Here is a 10,284-nt window from a genome sequence, read left to right as displayed (position 1 = left end):
GTTTTATTGGAATCACGTGTTGGATATCAGTCCATTAATTCTCATTTCCATTTTATGCACGGATTTATCGAATATACCTACGATTTTCAATTGAAAATTCATAAAATTAAGAAAAAGATGACGAGGAGAGTTAGCTTACAATGATTCTGTTGAATCACATCTTTAGCTTCAGTTTTTATGTTTTCTTTGGTATTGATGTTTGTAAGCTGATTCTGGAAAATTAATAAAAAGGATTCTGCTGTTGCTGACAAAAAAAAATTCAAATGGTCATCTCTATCAAAGGGAAAAAAAGGCTTCAAGTGATCATAATAATGTTATATATATATATATATATATCCTTTTATATTCCTTCCGGTCTCTGTCATAGGCACTTTCTATAAGGATTTTTTAATCATTTATAGGCACATGAAGGGTTATTTTTCAATTTTATCCCTATTGTAAATTTAATTTGTAGCTCATTATATATGGTGTATCTCTCTTTTCCTATTTTAATAGAGGTAAAATTAAAAAAAAATATTTTAAGATTTATTTAATGAAAAAACTTTCTTTCCTTAATTCTAGTAAAGTTGGCGAAAGCTTATTGTACTAAGGGTCAAGGGAATATATATAGTTAATTTTATGTTATCAAATTCAAATGATAAGTGTGGGAATTCCAAAGCATATTGTGCAAAATATTGGCTCACACATGCCGCTGCAAAATTAAATTCATAAACAAGTACTTTTAAGTTTTTTTCAACTGAATTTATTATGACTGACAGAGCATACATGAATTATTACGATCGTATAAATCAACATTAAACATTGTGCGTTTTTTAGTAATATCATCACTGGAACAAATCAAAAAATGATATAAAATATTTAGTTCTTACGTTTTATACTTGGTTACTTTATTTTTTAAAAAAGAAAAAATACTTTCTCTCAAATTCATTGAATAAAAACTTTTCGCATATATATATATATATAAACAAGAATATAAGATTTCTTTCTTATTCTCTCCTACATTTTTTTTTATATTTTCTGTAAGAGCTCGCCAAAATTAGAACATTTAATGGGTTACCAGACCTTCTGAGCAGGGTACCAGGTCTGTGGCAGGCCAATTGAAGTGAGTGACAAACCATATTAGAAAATGTTAACGGGAATAAGTTTCTTATTTTTATTGTGATCTTTTTCTTTTTAACTTAATGCCATAGATTTTATATGTAAATATAAATACGCTTTTAAGACTTGCATTCTCGAGTCTTTCACTCGGTTCTTCTGCTTTTTTTTTTTTTTTTAACAAAAAGTTTAAATGACCATGATCTCGTCAAAACGATAACATGCTTTCATTCATATTCAAAAAATATTTATAAATCGTCTGGTAATTATTTTTTTTTTTGCATGGCTGTGAGATTTTATAAATTATGAGTTAAATCATTATCAATTGAACTAATTTTTATTGAATATTTGCTTCATCCTTGCTCTATTTTCCTTGCTAGCTCCATAGTTCCATAAAAGATCTCTTTGTATCTTTATTATGTCCACCTAGCTCCTGGTTTCTCTTTCTCTTCACCATTTTCCCGGAAGCTCTCTCGCCTCTGAGTTCTCTGACTGTTGAACTATTTCTCTCTCTTCAGCATTTTCCGGGCATTAGGAGGGAATTAATATTCTCTCTCTATATATATCCAGAGGCTTCGATCCTTTCAACTTGCTTGATATATATCAGTGTTTCCTATATGTGTAGCTCGCTCTTTAATTTGTTTGTGTTTATATATAGTTGTGTTTATATATATTTCTTGTTGCTTCTAGAATTTCCTGAAAACTGAAATAATGGTGAAGTCATCGTCGTGCTGCGTGGAACTAGTAGGGTTAAAGAAAGGACCATGGACTCCTGAAGAAGACGAGAAGCTCATGGCCTATATTCAACAACATGGCCATGGAAGCTGGTCTTCCTTGCCTGCAAAAGCTGGTAATAATTATTCCCTGCTCCAAGTTACTCCACGCTAGCACAGCTTGTTTCACTCACACTGATACTGTACGTAAGCTACTCAATTACTAATAGATACGATATTTTTTGTAATTTTCTCTAGCTTCTCTCAATGCCGAATCTATTCTTAAGAACTTTGAAACATTCTCGCTTCTTTTTACCAGCCGATTACACGAGAAACCAGTATAAAAAAATCTCACTACTTTTTTGAGTTCTTGCATGATGAAATGGTAGGTGATAACAAGTAGATAATTAATTAAACACATATCTATGATCTCTTTGACGACCAAAAGGACTCAAGAGAGATGGGAAGAGCTGCAGACTGAGATGGATTAATTATCTAAGACCTGACATCAAAAGAGGAAACTTCAGCTTGCAGGAAGATCAAACCATAATTCAACTCCATGCGCTTCTTGGAAATAAGTAAGTTTTAATTTCCTCAAAGGTTCAATATTCTTTGAATGAATTAATGGTCAACCATACTGATTCAATTCCATGCATGTTATCACGAGTTTCCCAACAAAGAGGCAAACATGTGGTGATTATATACGATGTTTTACCATAATCCTGTTATATATACTTCCTTCATATATATTATGATTCCTAAACAATTTGTTAATTAGTATATATTGTTAGCTTATCTAAAAGTGAACTTGCATTGATGTGGGAAGCTCCAAATTAAATTAAGTTGAACTTAATAATTAGTATATAACAATATAGAATGACTTATAGACTTGAGATTGTGAGTGAAGATGGGATGTACTTATAACGTTCTTTGTCCATTTATTCTCTCCCCCGGCTTCACGTTGAAGATGGTCAGCCATTGCGCTTCACTTGCCAAAGAGAACAGACAACGAGATCAAAAACTACTGGAACACTTGCCTTAAGAAAAGGCTCACCAGAATGGGCATAAACCCGACCACCCACAAGCCCATGAACGACGTCGTCAACTGCGAGTCCAAGGAAGCGACCAACCTCAGCCATATGGCTCAGTGGGAGACGGCTTGGCTCCAAGCCGAAGCCAGACAAGTCAGAGAATATTCAAAGCTGCAGCTCCAGAACCAGCAGCTCGGCTCGCCTTCAATGACTCGGCTCCTGCTCAACAAGATCACACTCACACCTTGGCCATCACCACCTGCGTGCCTTGACATGCTCAAGGCATGGCAGAATTCCTGGTCGTCCGCGTCGAAGCCCTCAACAGATCAGAACAACCCCAGAATGCATAGGATGTACGCCATGATGCTCGCCACCGACGACCTCGAGTCGCAGGGGTCGACGTTGTGCTTCCCTGACGCCATCGTTTCCGAGTCCGACAGAACTAACAGTAATTCGACTTTTGGGATGATGGACCAGTGTTTGCTTGCTTCCTCCTCCTCCGGTGAACCATGGGGGAACAAAGTGGGAAGCTTTGGAGACGACAACAATATTATGGCGGCGGTGGAAGCATTTGGATCAAGAGGGTATGACTGTAATTCCATGGAAGGTCTCCATAATAATGGCGATGTGTTGATGTATGAAGGACTCAATGAGAACTTTGTAGAGGAGAGGCAAGATTGGGATGCCATTCTCGAGTTGCTCGATGGTTTGCCCTCATCGCCTTCTTTCCCTGTGTTGTGATCCATGGTGATGGACTTGGAAATTATTGCAAATAAAGTGACCAAGGGGTGCTTTATTTTATTTTTGCCCTCAAGGAGAACAATCAGTGTTGTCCCTCCCATGCATAAACATGCATTTTTATGTATTTCTTTATTTTTTTAAATATTTGCCTTAATTAGTTTACTTACGTTCTTTTCATTTAGCTATATCATATCCAAAAATTCAAGTATCTATTGTGAAGCCTACTTGAGAGTAACTCTGATGGAACCCATAAAATGAGGAAAAAATGTTTGAAGATTATTTTGTTCTAAATTCTAATTCTTATATTATCTTCTTAAGATAATAGCAATTAGTTTTATCTTTTATATTTTTTTTAGAATATTTTGCTTTTAACTTCTGGGGTTTAAGTTAAGACACTATAAATTTGATATAATGCATCTTACTTTGTATGAAGTCAATACTTCAGAGTTAAACAGTCATTGACCTTTATACTATGATCAATGCCTGATGCACGGAAGTTTACTTCCGTTCTTACTGTTATTAAAACGTTAGGACAATAAATTACAACTAATCTGTAGTTTTTTTTTATTGAGAATATTGGAGCCTGGATTCACTCTTCTGAATATACACGTGTCAGTTCAACTTTATGATGAAATGATGTGTCATGTTATTATATTAGTTTAACTAATTTATAAATTGTGTTTACGAGTTGTTCTTCCTTAATTAAAACCCGATCATTGTTTAAGCGGGGGGTGAATCTAGAAGTAAGAGTGATGGGCCCAAATTAACTGTAAATAATTAATAAGCAGGCACACGATTAAGTTTTATTTTTTTTAATATTTGTTACTAATAATATATATACACTTTAAAATAGTTCTATAATATGAGAAATTCATTAGATATAACCAATGACTCCGATCCCCATATTTTGTAGTACTACTTGATGAATTTTTTGGTGTAATTTGGGGAGTCTTCATTACATATTGGGGATATGTTGATTCATTTTCTATAGGGTTGAGTTCATAAATACTTTCGTAAATTTTGGTAAATATGGGGTTAATGTTGATATAAATATTTTTTAAAAAAAATTAAGGGCATAGAAAGGTAAAAACATATTGTCAAGATATTGATGGCCTTGCAAAAAATTTCATCTAATTAACATTTATAAAAAGTAGGGTTAAGGAACATTTTTTTACTCTTAAATTATAATTTTAGGGATCGACATAGGATATATATCCTAAATTATAAGTGGCAGCACAATGTTACTTCTAAAGTATTTAAAAAAAGGTGAAATATTGGCCCTTCAATGAACATCCGTTATTTTGCGTTTTGACCCTTAGTTGATGGGAACATTATTATAGAAAAGACTTCAAGAAATTATAAATAAGTACCATATAAAAAAATTAAAATCAATTAAATTTTAAAAGATTATAACAAAAAGGTGAATAGTATTTCTTATCTATATAAAATATTTAAAGGATATTTTTGCACTCAAATCTTTCGCATAGCATCTTGGGTGTCCTAAACTCAATATTTAGGTTATTTTTGTAATTGATTTGTTAAAATTCGATGTATTGTTATCATATTTATGCACTGCTTGTTGACCGTTAGTCACATGGCATCTAAGTGGATGCGTCTCAAGATATTTTTAGTTAGGTTTCTTAATCTAAAAAAATTGAGTTCAAGATACCACATGTCCTAAACTGAATATACCTCAAGGACAAAATTGATCCTATTAAATTCTAACTGGGCATCCATTTGGATGCCACGTGGCAAAGAAGTCAACAAAAATGCATCAAGCTCAATAGATAACAGTCAACAATAAGCGGTGCGTCAATGGTTAGACAATGAGAGATGTCAAATTTTAAGAGTTCATGAATTGAATTTAAGACACTTGCAAACTCTACATGAAAATTTTGAGAATTAAAATAACTCTTCACCTAGATATCAAAGTGAGATTTTTTTAAAAAAAACATAAAAGAGCCCTTTTTATTGATATGGAAAAAAATAAGTACACGTGCTAATATTAAAGAAACAAAAGAAAAGAAAGCAAGAAACACCTACCGTTCAACCTATAAAAAACTAAACATACACACAACCTATTCAAATGCAGAAAACTCATGCTATAAAATATTAATTGGCTCGTGCCCCAGATCATGCAATCTTTTTTTTTAATAAAAATACTAGTAATAAAATTTAAGAATATTTATTAAGGGTAATGTGAAAACTTGTTAAATTTTAAGATAAAGTTAATGATATTTAAGATTTTTTTAAATTCTGATAAAATATTAGAAGTGATTTATAAATAGAATTAGAAAAAATATTAAACTTTTTTTCTTCTTTTTCGAGCCAAACAAGATTATGTTTGGTTTTAAAATCCTAGCAAGGTTGATCCTTTGACACTAAACCCTTTCATCATCTTCCACGCGTAGCATGCCATTGTGGCGGTAACGACATTGAACATGCAAGAGCACAATACATATTTCCTGACCTTGTTCCCACCTACTATTTCTTCTACTCATTGCTTTAGCAATTAGCATTAATCCAAATGATAGCATCCTTAAACACTGTTGTGAAGCGAGAATTAAATGCCATCATGCTATCTCGAGCAATCTACTTTTTTGTGATTGGCCATTAAATAAATGAATGCATGATTCCGATCGGGTCCACTGCGAACTCTGAAGTTTCAAAGCCCAAATGATCGAAGCTAGTTTCAGAGAGCGTAGAATGCTTTGAATGCTTGATTGGTCAAATGAGGCTCATGCTCAAAGACGGACCCAATGGGCCAAACGAGATATTGGGCTGAAATTCATTCAATCAAAAGGAAAGTTAAGGTCCAATTCTGGTTTCAAAAAAAAAAATACATGAAAAGGTTATTGCTATAATCTACAACCAAAAAGTTGATCGCAAGCACCACCCAATCATTAAGTCAGTTTCCCGTTTTGGCGGCAACAGACGCTTTACCTTTTTTTAAGCGTTTCTTTTTTTTTTTTTAGGCCTGAAACAAAACAAGACACTTGATCATCAATGATATACACTTCTTCCAATATAAAATATAAACATTTCCTTTCAACTAATCTCAATTTAAAACATAAACAATTTAAAACATATTTTTTTTCATTTTATTTCTTATATTTATTAACTTAAATTTTTATGTAAATATATCTTTCACTCATCATAGAGTGAAGAGATTATTTGTGGACAATATATGTAAACACTTTTAATTTGAGCTTGGAGGCATGAATGATTTGATTTCATACTCGTCATAGATGCAATTATATATACTTGTAATTCTAAGGCTATAAGTAACCTTCCTTTCAAGGAAATTAGATGCTTCCCTCTCATTTCAGTGGAATGACGAGCTGCATCGTATCACAATAGAGCATAATCGATCTGGTTGCAAATGGTTTGGCAAAAGCAAGTCTTTTTACATCTATGGTATTACAGTCGATCTCTTTCGCTTCAATGTTGCTTTTTTTTTTTTTTTTTTAATTTCGATCGGCGCCAAGCCCTCCTTGGCTTGGCACGAAAAGAGACAGTACTGTTTGAAGTGATGTACGCTAGCTGTCTTAAAAAAAGTAAAAAAAGAAAAAAAAACATGCTCTCTCCTGTTCAGGCCTTGTATTCTTCGATTCTTTCAAAGAGATTCTCTCCAATCTAAGCTACCCCGAATAGCCTCATGATTACAACAAAACCTACATATTTGAGTTTTACGAGTCTAAGGAAGGACTATGGATCATGGGAGCCTTGAGCTGTGGAGTATGAAAATAGTAATTGTAATCGGAAGTGCATGTACAATTTCGAAGCAGATAAAAGAAGGCTTGAGGTTGAGAACAAGACAATGAACTGCAGCCAAAGAGGTAACATTTGATAGCAAGTTATGAAGTTTAATCCATAATTCTTCTATGGCCCTGAAGAGTGAATGCGTATACTATGTTTGCCCTTCTGTCGTAGTTGTTGTTATTATTGTTACTGTTGTTGTTACCATGCATTGTATGTATGGTGTATCAATTAACTAATCCATACTCTCGATCTCCTCTCCGGTCCCTTTATTTGTTCAATAATTTTATGTATAAGTCACTTGGCGGGTGATTAGTTAATTAATAACTTTGTTTTCTCAAATACTACCCAAATCAAAATTTGTTAGGAGACTTAAATTCTAAGGTAGTGTTGCTCTATGCTCTTAAACAGAGACAATGTTAAAAAAAAAAGAGAAAAAATTAATTATTTAATCTCTATAATTTTGACTCAATTAGAATTTAGTATCTAAACTCTAACTCAATAGAATTTAGTCCTCATAGTTTTAATGACTCAATTAAAACTCAATTCTTATACTTTTATATATTTAATTAAAATGTTGGTCCCTATATGTTTAAAAATAAAGTTATAAAAATAAAGTTATTATTAAAGTTCAAGAACTAAAATTTTGTATGGTTAAAACTATAAAGATTAGAGATCAAGTTGCATTGAATTAAAGTTAAAGGATATTGTCACAATCGAGTCAAACTACAAAGATGGAGTTGTTTCAAGTTTAAATTTAGGAATTGAATTGTATTAAGATACAATAAACTCAAAAATATAGAAAACCAAATAATTAAATTTTCTCTATTTCTTTTATTTTTAAACGAAATTAATGAATTAGCCATATAAAGAGACTAGAGGTTGCTTATAATATAATAAGCATGAGAACCATTAGAGGTTGGGTCTGTAATATCATGATTTTTAGGTAATAAATATATTGTGAACTTTGAATTTTTATTAAGGATTTAAAATTTAAGAATTTATATTTTTTTAAGGTTTAAATTAAGGAATGAATTTGTATTTGAGATTATTTGAAGTTAATCACATGTATAGTATTTAATTATAGATTAAATTAGGCTTAAAGTCATGTAAGAGATAGTTATTAGCCGAGTTGAGGATATAATTTAAAGGTACAAATAATAAAATATAATGTGAAGTAAAATAAATAAATATAAAAGAGATAATAAATGAAATATGAAAAGAGAAAGAATAGAATAAAAGCATATAATAAAATAAATGAAAGGGAAAATGGCACAAATGCTGAAGGTAGAGTCAGTAATTCAGGTTAGACGCGACGGGCTAACTTGAACCCATCCAAAAAAGTTAGGACTAGATTTGGTTATATGAGCTTTTTTAAAAAAGTATGATACTTTAAATCAGATCTAAAGTCTAACCAGAATTAAGGCCGACTTGACTAAGTTGACTGTTATAATTTTTGAATTTATATACATATATATATATATAATTAGTAATTTTGACCAAATCCAATGAGTCAGTCCGAACTCGGCCGAAAAAATTTAAGGTCAAATTTAGCTATATAAATTTTTTTAAAAAGGTATAACTCAATTTAAATAAGCATGATTTGCCTAAATTATTGGCTCACTCTAAATGAACCAACCAAATGAAGATTAAAACAAGAAAAAAAGAAATGGGTGGAGAAAGAGAGACGTGGGACCCACAAGATTATTAAATCCCAACTACTGCCATTTGAATTTTGAATACTCCATAGTGCGTCATCGTCTTCTCTTCTTTCTTGGTCGGCCTTATTTAGGTTTTTAAAATGATTTCCAATTTTTAAACTCTCTTCATAAATATTTTCCACCCATAAAAAATTATCTAATAGTAACATTATGCTGATGAATAGAGAAAATTTTTTAATTTGAGTTTTCTTATAGGATAATTAATCCAAAGTTATGATATTTTAAAAATAAATATTGAAATTGTTGGGTAATAAATGTTATAGAATATTTTTTTTAAAGGTTGAAATTTAAATTTGAGGATTTTGAATTAAACCCTATACTTAAATGGTAAATTTTTGGTTGAATCTGAACTTGAGGGGTTAATTTCATATGCTTAGATGTTTATTTAAACATAGATAAGTATTTATATAGTATTAGCATGTTGATTTGATGTTTGAGGATAATTTTTTATTTGTGAGATATTTTTGGGACAAATTTTGAGGTTATGTGATAATGAAATATTGATGTTGGAATTGATTTAAGGTTTAATTAGAGCTTATGAGTGTAAGAAGATGTTAGAAAGAATTTTTGGAAGGGTTAAAATAAGTATTAACCTTGATTTAGCACTATGATGGGTTCAGCCTTGACTCTCTGGCTCTATAATTAAAGTTAATTGTTTTTGATAATTATGAAATTAATTTATATATTATTAAATGGTTACGTAGATTGTGTTGTCCAAGGAAGTAAAGGAAGTGGTATTGTAAAGGAAAACTTATTGTTTAAGATACTGAGTAACCATTATTAATGTGTGGTAGTGTATATGTGTGTGAGGGAGATTATGTGTTTAATTTGTTATTTGAAAAATTATAATTTATGGAGAAATAATATATTTTTGTTTGGAAATAATTGCCAAGGGGGTTTAACTTGTACATGATCATCTTGTTGCTGTAAGCATTATTAGAAGTATGAGATAAATTGTCTAGTTATGTTTTTGTCCAAATGATGTTTGTAACAATATTCATAATGCTTTTGTCCGATTGTTTTAAAACATGCATAACTTTATTGGATAATTTTTAATTGTTATATTGTTGGAATTTTATTTGGAGTTGACTTTACCACGTGGTAAGACCTCATTAGATCCAATGAGCGATCATTAACTTAGTCCAATCCACCTTTGACTAGATGACTCAATTCCTCACATAGAGTACAGAGGGATATAAGGTGATGTTAAGGTTGCTCATGGTG

The 10,284-nt window shown here is 31.5% G+C and overlaps 1 pseudogene; it reads left to right on the top strand.

Moving 5' to 3' along the window:
* The first annotated feature begins 1,806 nt into the window (after positions 1–1,806).
* On the top strand, positions 1,807–3,580 carry LOC129310851 (transcription factor MYB106-like; annotated as a pseudogene).
* Positions 3,581–10,284: the final 6,704 nt, after the last annotated feature.

The sequence above is a fragment of the Prosopis cineraria genome, unplaced genomic scaffold (assembly GCF_029017545.1).
Source record: "Prosopis cineraria cultivar Desert tree isolate PC_DT_omini unplaced genomic scaffold, ASM2901754v1 PC5, whole genome shotgun sequence".
NCBI lineage: Eukaryota > Viridiplantae > Streptophyta > Magnoliopsida > Fabales > Fabaceae > Prosopis > Prosopis cineraria.
The sequence above is the reverse complement of the archived record's forward strand: the minus strand, read 5'-3'. Positions and strand labels throughout refer to the sequence as shown.